Source organism: Heloderma suspectum, chromosome 1 (assembly GCF_057233095.1).
Source record: "Heloderma suspectum isolate Gila_16-S chromosome 1, 16-S_ref, whole genome shotgun sequence".
NCBI classification, from domain to species: Eukaryota; Metazoa; Chordata; class Lepidosauria; order Squamata; family Helodermatidae; genus Heloderma; species Heloderma suspectum.
In genome coordinates, this window is record NC_139458.1 from 388989211 (window position 1) to 389006694 (window position 17484).

The 17484-nt window shown below is 45.5% G+C and overlaps 1 protein-coding gene across 1 annotated transcript in view; it reads right to left on the reverse strand.

The window, feature by feature from the left end:
* Window positions 1-17484, reverse strand: part of ALK (ALK receptor tyrosine kinase) — a 903954-nt gene that overhangs the window by 140255 nt on the left and 746215 nt on the right. The gene's annotated exons all lie outside the window — the stretch shown is intronic.

Consider the following 17484-nt stretch of genomic DNA (forward strand, 5'->3'; position numbering starts at 1 on the left):
GACTTATCTCGGGAGGATCTTCCTGGCGGCGGCGGCTCTGGCGGCGGTTCGGTGGCTGCGGCGGCCGGTCTTCCGACTTGCTGCTGCCGCTGCCATTTCCAGTTAAAAAAAAAAAAAAAGACGTGTTAGGCTACGTAAAGATTTACGTAGCCTATCACGGCTAGGTTTTTTAAAAAAACCGTGATAGGCTACGTAAATCTTTATGTAGCCTATCATGTCTGACTTTTTTTAAAAAAACAAAACCGTGCGTACGCAAATGGTGGCGGCCACGGTCGCCGCCATTTGCGTTCCTTATTTTGGCATGTCTTAGTCTACGTAAACATTTACGTAGACTAAGACGGCGAAAATAAGGGGAACGCAAATAGTGTAGCGTCAATAGCCGCCAATTACGTACACGCGTTGTTGTTGTTTTTTTTTTAAGTCAGCCGTGATAGGCTACGTAAACATTTACGTAGCCTATCACGGCTGACTGCAGGGACGCAAATGGCGGCGGTGGCTATGGCTGCCGCCATTTGTGTCCCTGCTAGCCAGCGGCCGGATGTCCGGCTGCTGGCGGAGCCGGCCGGCGGCTCCGCAGAATCCCTGCGGAGCACAGCCGGCCGGCCAGGATTCCAGGGGGTGGGGAGGAACGGAGTGCCTCCCCCCCCGGCAAGGATTCTGGGGGGAGGGACGGAACGCCTCCCCCCCAACCATAAACATAATCCGCGAAAGGTAAGTGCCTTTCGTACATCCCTAATCACTGGACATTCCATATCCTTGGGATATAGTTTAGCTCTATTTATATTTGTGAGTCTGCTATCCACCCCCCCTTACTGAGAATGCTCCTGTGAGAATATTTTCCATGCTCTGGATCACAGTAAGAGCCAGTGCTCTACTTTTATAATACCGGAGCTCTTATGGGCAAAATACTGGCTGGGAAACTAACAGTAACCTTGGATGCGTACATTATTTTATTTCCATCCATCAGATACCATTGGCACAGTTAATCTTAAGGTAAAGGTAAAAGGTAAAGGTGTCCCCAACCAGTCGTGTCCGACTCTAGGGTGCGGTGCTCATCCCCGTTTCTAAGCCGAAGAGCCAGCGCTGTCCGAAGACGCTTCCGTGGTCATGTGGCCGGCATGACTAAACACCGAGGTGCACGGAACGGTGTTACCTTTCCCGCCGAGGCGGTACCTATTTATCTACTTGCAATTTCTTGCTTTCAAACTGCTAGGTTGGCAAGAGGTAGGACTGAAGACGGGAGCTCACTCCGTCACACGGCACTTGGGTCTCGAACTGCTGTCCTGCCGACCTTCTGGTCTGCAGTTCAGCGTCTTAACTACTAAGCCACCGCGGCCCCAATCTTAAGGTAGAGGAAGGGAATATGCAACAGTTAAAGTCCGCAACAAAAGGGGTTCTTATAGTTTACAGGATTAGAGCTGCCACCTGGACAGTTTTAAACCTTTCCTTGCTGGAGTCCTCCCACCCGACCTGAACTGCTTTCTAGCTGATCTTTTGTTTTAGGCTATGCATAACTTGAACCCTGCACTCCTTTGTGATTAACATATGCAAAAGCACAATGGCCCCTGTAGGAGAGGTGGCAACCTAAGTAGGAAGGTCGACTATGACAGCTGCTTAGTAATTAAAATTTTATCATGCTGGAGGCTTCTGCCTTCTCCATTATCTGTTGCATGGCTCAGGCAGGCAGATCGAGGAAGAGATTTGTAGGCAAAGAAGTCTGAAAGTTTGTCCTCTAACATGAATGCCCGGATTCAGTGAATGGAAGTTCCATATTCAGAAAACTCAGAGGAAACTTAATCATACAGTAGGTGCATGGAAGGAGAGATAGCACCTGCAATGGAATATATTTCAACAACAATCTAACACAGATTTAGATGGGTCTAATCCTCTTGTGACTTGTGACATCCCTCCAAGGTCAGAGCATGCTTTATGGGTGGATAGATGGATACATCATTAGGGGCATGTAGTTTACTATCACTTGCAATGAAAACATGTTTTTTTGCCTGCTGTAGTAGATGGAATTTCTTAAAAAGAGGCATATATAAAATATGAAGATTTGACATGCAGGAAAGTGCTTATCTGAAATATTCTCACCTCTGAACAAATTGTGTTGGGACTCCTCTGAGTTAGGGAAGTCTCTGAACATTTTATTTTCAGAAAGGAATGGCAGTGCTGTGAGAACAGTTTTTTAACACCCTACTTTTGGTCATGGCTTGTATGTAGAAGCAAAGTGAACAATGGACACTTAATCAGTTCCAGCCATCCAAACGAAACGGTATGAATCTGTCCAGGGCAGTGGTGGCCAGCCTCTTGGGCAAATGTGCCTCAACCCCCAAGTATTAGCCAGTGGTGTTCTGGTGGCTGGTGGCTAGAATACACATACAACCTCTATGCTTTGGTGTGGCTTTGCCTCTAGTGTGAGTCGGGAAAAGGCAGCAGCATCAGATAGGTGATGTTAGCTAAGAGGCCTCATTCTACCATGGCCAGGCCAACAAGTCTGGTTCATGTCCAGGATTGCCACAAACATGCACTACCTGTGTGGCACCCATGCCACAGGTTGGCCACCCAATGTTTTGGGTATTAGCCTTGAAGGGGGCAATGTCAACATGTGCTAGATGGGTACTGTAAGGATTTTCTTCAGCCTTGCAATTAACATTTGGGTACAATATGGGGTATGGGGAGGTTACAGTTTAATGGAGTAAGAGATGATGCTTATGGGGGGCTAAAGCTAATGCGCAACAGGGAAAGTAGGGGAGCAAGATCCACTGTATTAGAAGATTGATAGATGCTGATGCTGATAACAGATGTTTTGATAACCCTCCAGCCTTGTCAACTGTGTCTTCCTTATAAGGAAACTGGGTAAAAAGTAAGGGGTCATAGATAAGAACACATTGTGGTTTGGGATTCCAGCGTCTGGAAATAAAGGGAAGAAAAAAGGAGCTGTTGATCACATAAGGGGAGAACTTAGACCTCTTTTGTAGTAAACAAGATGTGTCAGAGGTAGGAGGAAATATTTGGGAAATGTGTCATGAGATGGGATATATAGGATGACATGGACCAATAGTTGTAAAGATTTTGGAATAAGTACTAGAGGGGAGGACGCCAACTTTGAGAGGGTATATAATGGGGTATATGGAAGAGATCTGGGTCTTCCTTCTTTACTCTGGGTCAGGCCTGCTACTCTGAGGTCTATCGGTTAGGCCTTAAGGTGAAGCTGGGATCTGGAGTGGAGCAGAGTCCCTTTACCCTTCATGGTAAAGTAGCACTTTGTGAGTATGGCTTTGCTTGGCTGAAGGTTTGTATGCTTGTTAAACTTATCTTTTATCTTTCTTTAATAAATGCATTTAGCTTATGTCATTGTTTTAGTTCTTATCTGTAGAATTTAAGTAACTCTGGGTGAATGTGAACACTCTGGTCTTAGTCCCCAAAGGAACCTTACCTACCACATCAGGGCTAAACTGAGGCTGTTTAAAGTAAGTCTGCCTAGGTATCCAATACTAGGGACCCTGAAATTTTAGCCTCCAGATTTTCCCTTACAGTACCACCATCACTACCATTCCTGTTCAGACCACCACTATAGCCAACTGGTCATTTTTTTCAGAAAGAGCATTCTGAAGTTGCTAACCATTATGCTTCCTTTCTTTTATCACCCAGAATCAGCATTATCTTTATCTTGGATAGGAAGGGGTGTGTGTGTTCCAGTCTACATTTTAATGTGAACATACCACATTTTGCACTTTCAAACCACTAAACTTAGTTATCTTTTGAAATTTGCACTTTGCTGAATTTTGTAATGGAGTTCTCCAATCAAAAATGCATACGTTAGGGGAAATAATGTTCAAAAATGTGTTACAGCATGAAAATTGGTTGCAAAAACATTAGGCAAAATGCATACAAAAACATATGTATTTGGAGAAATGTGCACAAAAACGCTTATGAATTCTTATGTGAACTTTAAAAAGAAAATCTCTAAGTTTGGGATGAATCAGACTTAAGACTGGAGAAATTCTCAGTGTTCGAGATGGACTGAATGTAAGATTAGAAAAATGAGAAACGGAGAGAAACCAAAACTAAACAATTTGTCAATCCCTAACTGGGGTTGAAATGCAGTGGCAGGGATATCCAATTGCAGTAAACCTAAAGGATAGGTGCAGTTCTGGAAAGAGACTGAAAATCTAGAGATTGTCATATATGCTGTCACCTATCCAGGGTGTACAAATACCTGGGCCAGTCCTGAAACCCAAAGGGTATCTTTTGCTTACAGGATTATGAATTTATCAGATGTGGATGATTGTTACCTGCATCTTCACTTTTCTCCAAAGCTTGCTCTCTGCCTTTACATTCGCAGGAGCAGGCCCCATAAGCATCATTTTCTTTGGGCCCAAAACATCTCTGCTTATGAGCATCTTCTTTTCAAGTCAGATTTAGATCCCAAGGCGATAAAAGTTAGTTTTGCACAAATTTGTCCCCCAAATCATATGCAAAGTATTAACTTTTTTTTTTTAGATTTCTACTTTTGTTTGATTTGTTGTTGTTTATTCAGTCAGTCGCTTCCAACTCTTCGTGACTTCATGGACCAGCCCACGCCAGAGCTTCCTGTCGGCCGTCGCCACCCCCAGCTCCCCCAAGGTCGAGTCCGTCACCTCCAGAATATCATCCATTCACCTTGCCCTTGGTCGGCCCCTCTTCCTTTTGCCTTCCACTTTCCCTAGCATCAGCATCTTCTCCCGGGTATCCTGTCTTCTCATTATGTGGCCAAAGTACTTCAGTTTTGCCTTTAATATCATTCCCTCAAGTGAGCAGTCTGGCTTGATTTCCTGGAGGATGGACTGGTTTGATCTTGCAGTCCAAGGCACTCTCAGAATTGCAGTCCAAGGCACTCTCTTGCAGTCCAAGGCACTCTCAGTCCAAGGCACTCTCAGACACTCTCAGTCCAAGGCACTCTCAGTCCAAGGCACTCTCAGAGCTTCCTGTCGGCCGTCGCCACCCCCAGCTCCCCCAAGGTCAAGTCCGTCACCTCCAGAATATCATCCATCCACCTTGCCCTTGGTCGGCCCCTCTTCCTTTTGCCTTCCACTTTCCCTAGCATCAGCATCTTCCCCAGGGTATCCTGTCTTCTCATTATGTGGCCAAAGTACTTCAGTTTTGTTTTAGATGTATGTGTTTATTCCACCATGTCCCCAATATGCTGTGGCACAATTATGTTACAGAATTGCAGAATTCTAGATTCATTTCTTAAGCATGCCTATGGAAATATTCAGCAGAATCTCTAGTCATAAATCTTCAGAGAAGTAACATATTAAAGAACCACATAGAACAGGAAAATCATAGTCTTAAGTAAAAATCAGTAGATTTAGTCATAAGCTTGGCTAAATGATGTGAATCTCCTTTTTATTCAATTTTATTTACTACGCATTTACTTTAACCTCTCTCTGAATGGCCACCAGTCACTTGAAGTAAGTGTAGTTGGTCTTATCTCCTAACCCATAACCAAAGGCATATTCTCCTTCCCCAAGAGTGGGCAACTTTCATGGCCTCAAGGGCCACATGCAATGCTGGTTGGTGGGGTGCGCATGCACATGCACATGCGCACACACACGCGCACGTACATATACACCCATACATACACACTACCCTCCATCTCAGCATGTAGGGATGAGAAGGTTTAAACCTCTAGTCCCTGGACATGTAACTGACTGCTGGAGTGGAGGAATTTAAAGCCTCTCCTCCCCCACCCAGCAATACTGATCCAGATTTTGGGGACGGGGTAAGGCTAAAGACTCACCCCGCTGCCCCCCAGTGATCCTAATCCAGATCACTGTTTTGCCACTGTGGTTAGACCTTTTGGTTCTCAAAGTAAAGGGGTTTATGGGGAATCTCAGTGAGCCAGGATTGCAAGGTGAAAATTTCACTGAAATTCACTTCAGCGTCATCCCTATGAAACCTGCTGTAAAATTCCAATTGCCAGAGAACATAGACTGATTGTGAAATGCCCATTTGAGCTGTCAGAGCTTAAAGTAGTTAAGGGGGAGAAAGAATTTTTAACATGTGAATCTAAGCCAACACAGTTAGGAAATGGGAAATGATTGGAGGAGAGGAAATAAATATGGAAAAAGCAGGATTTTAATTTCACAGTCACATTTTCCAGCTATAACTCCATTATGAGGATGCTCACTTGCTCCTGTCCTCAGGGATAATTAGGGGGCAAGGACTTGGTTCTCTGCTTGCAATCGGCTTGAAAGTGCTGTTGAATTATTCTGGTCACATAGACAGATTGCTCCAGTAAAACAGTATTTGAAGCCGCAAGTAAGGGCTTGTTCAGAATGGAGACTTTTACACAAAACGAGAGGCAAGGGGCAAAAACCATGGCCAAGTTCTGTTGAGTCTTTATTACCAACAGCTGCAATGCTGGATCTGTGTCGCTGAGTTTTAAGCATCACAGGGAGTGACAGAGGTGGGGCAATGATAGATTGCAACTTTCTCTTTCCCTCCCCAATTTGCTTCCAAATGCAGGTTTAATTATTCACCCTGTTTATGGACAAAGAAGAAAAAAATTAATACGTCTTGGGAAATGATTCATCCAGCTTCTGACAGCAGGCAGATTATGAGCAATATTCACACTTGCTGGCCTGTGACAAAATGAAGTTTTTAAATATTTAGATCTTGCACGTGCTGTTGGCTTGAGGGAGAAAAAGGGAGACTCTTGCAGGAGAAAGAAAGAAAGAAAGAAAGAAAGAAAGGCAAGAAATGGCAGGCATGGAAACTGAGTATATGTGTCAACTGGAATTTAGGTAGCAAGTGTCTCATTGCCTGAAGGAAGATGTCCACTAAGAATAAATGCAATCAGACAATAAAGCAAAGGGTCTTAAGTTTAGAGATAAAAAAAATCAGTGTAGCTGGGGGATGAGGTGAGTGAAAGCAGGGGCTAAGGGCCAAATGAGACACATGGGTGTTCTGGTTTGGCTATAAAGCAGGTGTGGAGGGTTAGTGTTTCACATAAATTGGAGCACAGGGTAGACAGGAGTAAAGCCCACCCCACCCTTGCCTGACCTTACCACCCTGCATTTGCTGCTTTAAGATGTTTCCCTCCAGCCTGGCCCCAATACTGGAAAGCAGCCAGGCTCAGGAAAAGTATCTTAAAGCAGTGGAGCATGGGGAGATAAGGCAGGGGAGAAGGTTGTATGCAGCAACTGAAGAAGAGACAAGAACAAAAGCAGAAGTAGCACAAGGATAATAGTGCAACCATCACTGCTTTATAGGTATCTCATTCCCAACAAGCACCTATTTGTCCTCAGCAAATGTCCACCCTTTAGAGCAAGGGTGGGCAACAACTCCCATCATCCCTCACTGTTGGCTGTGCTGGTTAGGGCTGGTGGACATAGTAGACCAAAACATCTGGATGGCCACAAGTTGCCCACTTCTACTTTATAGTGTTTCCACTGAAATATAATGTTCCCACCTCTTCCTTCACCTTAAGACTGTGACCAGTGCAGACTGTATGGCTTCAACCCCAAGCTGGCTTTCTTCTCCCCACACCCCAGCCTGGTTTGCTTAATATCCAGCCTACTGAAGAGGTCTGGTGAAACTGAAAGCTTGAACACTATTTTCTGACATTTTGGTTGGTTCTAATAAAGATGTTGCCTGACTGGGGGGGTTGGAATTTTTCTTATGGATCAGTTGGCTACCTTTGCTTATTTGAATCCCAAAACCAGGTCTCCAAATGGTTATCTACAGGAATGCATTGAACATTAATAGTAATCAAAAGACAGAAAATAAAACTTCATGGATGCCACAAATATGAACCCTTCGGGGTACATGTCACACACTGTAATTATGGAAAATTAAAGCCAGGATATTTTCATATGCCCCATCATCTCCTATTTGCACAATCCTGCTGTAATTATTCTGTACACACTGCACACTAGTGGCAAAGCGGTTTCCAATTTTAATTTTATACGCCTCTTGGGTATGTCATTTTCTTGCCGCTGTGAAAGAGGCAAAGAGCACCAGTGATTTACATCAGAGATGGTAATTACTTCTAAAGGCCAAACACTACAATTCTCATTTCCTTCTTACTTGAGCGAATCTATCATTCACAGGAATCCGACAATAGTTCAAAGGAAGGGAGAGTCCTCACTGCCAAAGCTTTGCTCCCTAACCTACTATGTACCTGACCCTGAACAAATTAAAAATAAATCTGAGGGGAGCCTTTTCCCTGGCAGACAGTAGCCTACGATCCTTTTTCCTCAAGTCTCACTTACTTCAAACCCAGTTTGAATGGCATGTCTTATGGGGCTCCCTTTTCCCTAATTAGACCAAGAAGTCCAGCTCACCAGGGGTGGCACCATTCCTCACAGCTGGGATGGACAGCAGGGCATCCTTTGGGTGAAATCCCAGCACTCCAAACATTGGTTTCTAATGGTGAGTGGACAGTGGAAAGTCCTGGGTGGTGTGATAATGGCCACTCCACACTATAAATGGTAACTTAATTGCTGTGCTTTACCACAAACACATAAACTGGGGAGGACATATACCCATGTACAAGCATGTTTAAGCATCCATGTGTATAATCCAACCTTGATTGTGCCAGGGTTCCAAAGCCCATGTGCACAGGTGTTTAGTATGATGTTCACAATGCAGGAGAAAGGGAAACGGACAGATTTGCTCATTCCTTATGCCAGTATCTCAGTTCTGAGAATAAACCTGGGTTTCAACTGACTTCTATTATTGCTCCTTGTGACCTTTTCCTAGCACAATTCTCTGTTCCACTCTGGCACAAAGCACATGTTTTCTGGGCCAGGGTTTCCCTTATGCTTTCCTATTGCACCATTGTGTTTGCCTAAGATATCTCACCCCTTCATGGATCACTGCCTTGTTGTGGCAAAGGGGCTTGCGTAACTCAGTGTAGCCATAAGCTATGCCGTGCAGGGCCACCCAAGACGGACAGGTCATGGCAGAGAGTTCTGACAAAATGTGGTCCACTGGAGAAGGAAATGGCAACCCATTCCAGAATTCTTGCCAAGAAAACCCCATGGGACATATCACAAGGCTAAAAGATATGACGCCAGAAGATGAGCCCCTCAGGTTGGAAGGGGTCCAATATACTACTGGGGAAGAGCAGAGGGAATTTCCAAGTAGCACCAGAAAGAGTGAAGCGGCTGGGCCAAAGCCGAAAGGACACTCAGCTGTGGATGTGTCTGGTGGTGAAAACAAAGTCCGATGCTGTAAAGAACAATATTGTTTTGGAACCTGGAATGTAAGATCAATGAATCAAGGTAAGCTGGAGGTGGTCAAACATGAGATGACAAGACTGAACATCAACATCTTGGGAATCAGCGAACTAAAATGGACAAGCATGGGCGAATTTAATTCAGATGACCATTATATCTACTACTGTGGGCAAGAATCCCTTAGAAGAAATGGAGTAGCACTCATAGTCAACAAAAGGGTGGGAAAAGCAGTACTGGGGTACAATCTCAAAAACGACAGAATGATCTCAGTACGAATCCAAGGCAAACCATTCAACATCACAGTAATTCAAGTCTATGCCCCAACCACTGATGCCGAAGAAGCTAAAGTTGATCAGTTCTATGAAGACCTACAACACCTTCTAGAACTAACACCAAAAAAAGATGTCCTCTTCATCATAGGGGATTGGAATGCTAAAGTAGGAAGTCAAGAAATCACCGGGATAACAGGCAAGCATGGCCTTGTGTACAAAATGAACCAGGACAAAGGCTAATAGGGTTTTGCCAAGAGAACACGCTGATCACAGCAAACACTCTTTTCCAACAGCACAAGAGGCGACTCTACACATGGACATCACTAGATGGTCAATATCATAGAATCATAGAATAGTAGGGTTGGAAGGGGCCTACAAGGCCATTGAGTCCAACCCCCTGCTCAATGCAGGAATCCAAGTCAGAGCATCCCTGACAAATGGCTGTCCAGCCTCGTCTTGAAGGCCTCCAGTGTGGGAGAGCCCACCACCTCCCCAGGTAATTGGTTCCATTGTCGTATTGCTCTTACAGTCAGGAAGTTTTTCCTGATGTTTAGCCAGAATCTGGCTTCCTGTAACTTGAGCCCATTATTCCGTGTCCTGCACTCTGGGATGATCGAGAAGAGATCCTGGCCTTCTTCTCTGTGACAACCTTTCAAGCACTTGAAGAGTGCTATCATATCTCCCCTCAGTCTTCTCTTCTCAAGGCTAAACATGCCCAGTTCTTTCAGTCTCTCTTCATAGGGCTTTGTTTCCAGTCCCCTGATCATCTTTGTTGCCCTCTTCTGAACCCTCTCCAGTTTGTCTGCATCCTTCTTAAAGTGTGGTGCCCAAAACTGGACACAGTACTCCAGATGAGGCCTAACCAGTGCTGAGTAGAGGGGAACGAGTACTTCCCGGGATTTGGAAGCTATGCTTCTATTAATGCAGCCCAAAAGAGCATTTGCCTTTTTTGCAGCCACATCACATTGTTGGCTCATATTCAGCTTGTGATAGACAACAATTCCAAGATCTTTCTCGCTTGTAGTGTTTTTGAGCCACGTATCCCCCATCTTTTAACTGTGCATTTGGTTTCTTTTTCCTAGGTGCAGAACTTGGCATTTATCCCTATTAAATGTCATTCTGTTGTTTTCTGCCCAGCGCTCCAGTTTATCCAGATCACTTTGAATTTTGTTTCTGTCTTCCAAAGTATTAGCTATCCCTCCCAATTTTGTGTCATCTGCAAATTTGATCAGCATTCCCTGCACCTCCTCCTCCAAGTCATTAATAAAAATGTTGAAGAGCATTGGGCCCAGGACTGAGCCCTGCGGTACCCCACTCGTTACCTCTCCCCAGTTTGAGAAGGTCCCATTGATAAGCACTCTTTGAGTCCGATTCTGTAGCCAACTGTGGATCCACCGGATTGTTGTTTCATCTAGCCCACTTTGAGCTAGTTTGCTCATCAGGATATCATGGGGCACTTTGTCGAAAGCTTTGCTGAAGTCGAGGTATATGATGTCTACAGCATTCCCCCGGTCTACAAGGGAGGTTACTTGATCAAAAAATGAGATCAGATTTGTCTGGCAGGATGTCAGGGTGGACACTGAGCCCATAGAATCCCAGAGTAGTTCTGATTCTGAGGAAGAGCAGTCGCTCCTGGGAGAGGAGCACGCTCCTCTTTCCCAGGACCAACAGCTGACGGAGATTCCTCCCACCAGCATTCCTAGTTTAGTTAGCAGTCCAGGGAGTGACCAAGCACAGATAGCAGACTTGGTGGATGTGCGACGCAGACGCAGAGAGCGGCACCAGATGAAGGGCGCGGAAAGGAGGCGAAGTGCCAGGTTGGCGCGCAAACAACGGCTGCGCCCAGAGGCTCCAAGGGAAAAGGGGAGGGACTCTCCCTAGTCCTTAAGTTCAGGGGTCTGCCAGTAATTCCCTTTCAAACGGGGACCAACTGTTCCAACTTTGGGCATAGGTACTGTGCTGCTCAGATCTAGTTGCAATCAGTATAGTTGTTAAGTTGTAAAAGAAAAATTCCTTTCCTTTGAAAGGAATTCCTTTGTCTGCATCTGGACTTGGCTACTGGTTTAGACAGAGAGAGACCTCCAAGGAGCCCTTGACACAGGACTTGTTTTTGACAAATCCATGTTGGCTTCGAGTAATCACGGCATTGTTGTCAAGGTGCTTCCAGATGGATTCCTTTATCAGCTGCTCCAGAATTTTCCCAGGGATTGATGTCAGACTGACTCATCTGTAGTTCCCAGGTTCCTCCTTTTTACCCTTTTTGAAGATAGGGACAACGTTAGCCCTCCTCCAGTCATCTGGCACTTTCCCGTCCTCCATGATTTCTCAAAGAGAATAGACAGTGGTTCTGAGAGTTCTTCTGCCAGTTCCTTTATTACTCTAGGATGCAGTTCATCTGGCCCTGGAGATTTGAACTCATTCAAAGTAATCAGGTGTTCCTTGACCATATGCCTATCGATCTCAAGCTGCAATCCTGCCCCTTCAGCCTGTACTTCGCCTTTGCCAGGGGGGCCATAGACCCTCTTTCAGGAGAAGACTGAGCCAAAGTAGGAATTGAGCACTTCTGCCTTTTCTTTGTCATCTGTTATCATTTTGCCATCCTCACTGAATAGCTGAACCACCATTTCTTTCCTCTGCCTTTTACTATGCAAGTAGTTGAAGAACGCCTTTTTGTTGTTTTTAACATCCCTTGCTAACCTCAGCTCATTCTCAGCTTCAGCCTTCCTGACGCCATCCCTGCAATTCTATGCTATCTGCCTGTACTCTTCCTTTGTTACTTGGCCTTCTTTCCACTTCCTATATGTGTCCTTTTTTGTTTTCAGGTCATCCCTAAGCTTTTTGTGAAGCCACATTGGCTTCTTCTGTTGTCTTCCACCTTTTCTTCTTGTTGAAATTGTTTGTGATAGAGCCTTGAGAATTTCCTTTTTTAAAAGCTCCCACCCATCTTGGACTCCTTTTCTCGTTAGCGTCGCTTGCCATGGGACCTTACTGATCATTGTTCTGAGTTTATTAAAATCAGCTTTCCTAAAATCCAGGGTACATGTTTGACTACACTCAGCTTTTGCTTCCCTTAGAACCAAGAACTCAAGTACAACATGGTCGCTTTCCCCCAGAGTTCCTGTAACTACTACTTTATCCACTAAGTCATCTCTGTTGGTTAGGATCAAGTCAAGGATAGCCGATCCTCTAGTTCCTTCCTCTACTTTCTTTAGGAGGAAGTTATCCACCACACAAGTCAGGAATTTCCTGGAGGGGCCATGTTTTGCAGAAATTGACTCCCAACAAATATCGGGGAAGTTGAAGTCCCCATTACTACTACATCATGCTTCCTTAAAACATTGGCTATTTGCTTTTCAAAAGTTTCATCCTTGTCTTCTCCTTGATTGGGTGGCTGGTAGTAGACTCCGACCACCAGGTTCCTTTTATTCTTTCTCCATTTATTTTGATCCAGATGCTCTCGATGGGGCTACCAAGCTCCTCCTCCTGTATTTCTGTGCAGAGATATGTATTTTTCACATACAGTGCAACCCCACCTCCCTTTCTGTTCCTCCTGTTCTTTTTGAACAAGTTATATCCTCCAATTGCTGTATTCCAGTCATGAGAGTCATCCCACCAAGTCTCAGTTATACCTATCAGGTCATAATTTCCCTCTTGTATTAAGAGTTCAAGTTCGTTCTGTTTGTTTCCCATACTCTGGGCATTAGTATATACACATCAAAGACCATGTGCTTCATAGTCTGGCTTTCTTCCTACATGTGTCTGAAGACTATTATTGGGTGCTATCAGAGCTGTTCTCTCCGTTGCAGTGCATGTGCCTACGTCCATTGTTACCCCCAAAATTACATCTCCCTTCCCCGTAGGATTCAGTTTAAAGCCCTCCTGATGAAGTTCTTCATGCTGTGGCCAAACACATTCTTCTTTGTGAGGTGCAACCCGTCCCTAGCCAACAGCCCATCTTCCAGGAAGTATAGCCCGTGGTCCCAGAATCCAAATCTCTCTCGTCGGCACCACCTTCGTAGCCAGTCATTCACCTGGAGTATTTTTCGTTCCCTTTCTATCCCTCTTCTAACTACTGGAAGGATGGATGAGAAAACTATCTGGGCCCCAAAGTTCTTGAGTTTCCTTCCCAAAGCTTCAAAGTCTGACGTGATCTCGTCGTAGCTCCACTTGGCGGTATCATTTGTTCCCACATGGATGAGAAGAAAGGGATACCTGTCAGTGGGCTTTATGAGCGCAGGCAACCTTTCAGTCACGTCTCTAATCTGTCCTCCCGGGAGACAACATACCTGGTGAGTCCACGGGTCTTTGCGACATACTTGGGTCTCGATCCCACGCAGCAAGGAGTCTCCCACTACTACCACTCTTCTCTTCTTCTTCTTGTAGGCCTGGGTTTCATCGCCTCTGTTTGACTGACCTTCAGCCTCTTGCTCTCTCTCATGTAGGTTCCCCTGTGATTCTTCCTCTGCAGGCTGTCCTCCTGTCTCATCCGCAAGTACCTGGAATCGGTTCCACAGCTCCACTGCTTCCACTGCTGCAGAGTGGCGTCTAGTTCTTCTTCTCCTAACTGTCACCCTTTTCCAAGGAGTATCCTCTACTCCATTTTTCTTCACCTCAGCATTTCCCACTGCCTCATCTTGCTGTTGCTCTTCAAGCTTCTGGTCTTCCCTTTGCTGCTGTAGTTCCCCCATTCTGTCCAAGAACTCTTCGTGTTCTCTTATTCCCCGGAGGGTCGACAGTCGCCGCTCCAGTCCATTTACTTTTTCTTCCAGCAGCGTGATCAGCTTGCACTTGTTGCAGGTGTAGGCCATGTTGTTCTCAGGCAAGAAAACAAACATTGCACACACCTTGCAGGTCACCACCAGTGGAGAGTCTTGTCCTTCCATTGCCTCTTTTCCCTTTTTGTGTCTAGCTTTGTGATTGTTCTAGTCTAGCCTGTGCCTGCTCCTCTACTCAGTAGAGGTTAAAAGCAGAGTCCCACTGGTGTGAAAGTGTGTTACAAGACAAATAAATGGGAAAAAGTTAGTTAAAAAAAATAAAAAAAAATGTTAGGGGCCTCCCCCTTGACCTCCCCTGCCGAACTCCCCTGGCCAACTCCTGTTTGCTCCCCCTGTCCGCTTGCTCTGTTCGCTCGCTGTCTGGGAGCTTGCCTGCTTCTGTAGTCCCTGGACCAGCTGGAGCAGCTTGCTCTGCTCTGCTCAGCTGGGAGGCGGGAAACAGACTGAAGCTTCCCGCCCAGTCAGCTGCTGGGAGTACTCAGGCCACACCCCTCCAATTCAGTTGGAGCTCTCAGAAGCACCTGGTGAGCTCACAGCCAATCAGAAGGATAAAGGGCAGCCCCCTGGGCTTCCTGTAGCCCAGGAAAATCAATCAGATTGATTATGTCCTTTGCAGCCAAAGATGGAGAAGCTCTATACAGTCAGTAAAAAAAAGACCTGGAGCTGACTGTGGCTCAGATCATGAGCTTCTTATCGCAAGATTTTGGCTTAAATTGAAGAACGTAGGGAAAACCACTAAACCATTCAGGTATGACTTAATTCATATCCCTTATGAATATACAGTGGAGGTGAGGAATAGATTTAAGGGATTAGACCTGATAGACAGAGTGCCTGAGGAACTATGGACAGAGGTCCGTAACATTGTTCAGGAGGCAGCAACTAAATCCATCCCAAAGTCAATCCTAAAGGAAATCAACCCTGACTGCTCATTGGAAGGACAGATACTGAAGCTGAAGCTCAAATATTTTGGCCACCTAATGTGAAGAGAAAACTCCCTTGAAAAGACCCTGATGCTGGGAAAGATTGAAGGCAAAAGGAGAAGGGGACGGCAGAGGATGAGATGGCTAGATAGCATCACCGATGCAATGAATATGAACTTGAGCACACTCCGGGAGAGAGCGCAGGACAGGAAGGCCTGGCGTGCTATGGTCCATGGGGTCACGAAGAGTCGGACACGACTTAATGACTGAACAACAACAAGATATCTTATACACTCAAAAGGCGTGTTCACAAAGGGTGTGTTCACACGATCACAGGGAGAGGGTGGATAGAGGAACCACGCTGTGGGGAGGGGTAACGGAATCATGATGTGTGTGCCCCACTCATGACTGTGGAACCACACAGGGCAACAGGGTTCCCTTACTCATCCCTGCAGTGTGGTTCCCTCATCGTCCTCCTGCCACTACGGCCACGTATCCCAACAGCCACTGCGGTGGGAATGGGGTCATGCCGGCCACTTCAGCCATTGCTATACAACCACAACCATAGATTTCAGCCATGCAGGCTAGAGTGTTGCCAGAACTTCCAGTTGATCTAGGTGGCCGTCTCTATGGTCACCCGGATTTATCAACAGAGCGGCCAAATTTATCTATGGAACACCCAACACACGACATGGTAAGCCACCCCGGGGCCCCATACCCACTCTACAGAGGGTGGGTAACAAGGATAGGTAACTTGCCAATTGTGGGTGGGGAAAACACCCCCCCCCCACAACACGCTAACCCATCATGGGTTGCTCCTGAACGCAACCCATGAAGGGTTAACATGTCGACTGAACCCAGTCAAAGAGGATGCTTTAGCAATCTTAGCGAAGTGCCCATTAAATCAGAGGCCTGGGTTCCATATGGGGAGAAGTGCAGTTAGACTTGCAAGACCACACAGGCACTCTAGTTATGTAGATGAGGTGTTGAGGAGGAATCATAACAATAATGTCAGAAGCTCAATTTGTTATCAACTGCAGTTCTTTGGTTAATCTTATATCTTTGTTACATTCTCTTTCACTGCCGATAATGCAATCACACAGAAAACTTCTAACACTCAGATAACCACCATGCTATCTTTCTCTTAATTTTTATAATTTTCTTAAATAAAGCATTTAATAGATTTCAGTTTACTTTTTAGTCTGTGGTGATGCTTGTCTGTTTAGACTTAGCTTAGTTACTGTCAGGATTGATTCTGAGCTCAGGGAGATAGTTAGCAGCTCAGATTCAGAAGAGGAAGAGCCAGAACTGGGAGATGCATTTTTCCAAGCCAGTTCAGATATGGGTAGGCGTGCTTCTCAGGTTACTAACTCCCAGATGGCTGGGCCTGAAGCCCCTCCCTTGCCCCCCTCTGTGAGAAGCTGGGAGGAGGAGGAGGAGGAGAGTGGGGGCTGTGACCTAAGAGATGCTAGACTGTGGTGCAGAGCTAAGAGGGAAACGTTAGGGGCGGAGCTCAGACGGTCAACCTGATTAGTGATGCGTGAGAGGTGACATAGGGAAGCATCACTGGAAGGGCAGGACATCCCTCCCTAAGTTAGTCTAACCAGCGAGCCTCACTTCAAACTGCAGGCAAGTCCGGTGTTCCCATTTGACTCCCCTGGAGGCATTCCTTTGTAGCCTGAGAGTCTTCGAGGATTTGCATCTGTAATGAACCTGTTGATAATGAATTAAAGGCGTGAGACTGAAGCCTCTCTATTTGTGTGTGTGAGTGCATAAGGAAAGAGGGGGCCCAAGGGAAACATGACAGTTACCCACTGGGGTGTCTAGAACCCAATTTACATAAGTTCTGAAGCTAAACAAGACCAAATTAATATCTCTGTGAGTTGCCAGCTCTGAGTCAAAGGGGTCAAGAGATGTGTCAAGGTATTGAGAAGTGGCTATTAAAAACGCTCAAATGAGCACACAGTCTTTTTAACTCTATTGGAAACTCTAAAGGAAACGCCATTGGAAGATTTTCCAACAAACTATTGTTAGCCAAAATCATTGTGGTTCCAGGACTCCGAACTGCTTAACCTCAGGTTGGTCTCCACATCACTGTCCATCCAAGAGCCTTTCTCTTGGATGGACAATGATGGATGTTTATGGACAACACAATACAGCTATAATCTGGCTTTAGGCTTACACCTCATTCTTGAATCTAGATTAGAATGGAAATACTGGTGGGTCATCTGTACCCGCAGCATTTTTATAACTGTTTGCAGCCAATCCAGAAGCAAAGTCCTTTGGT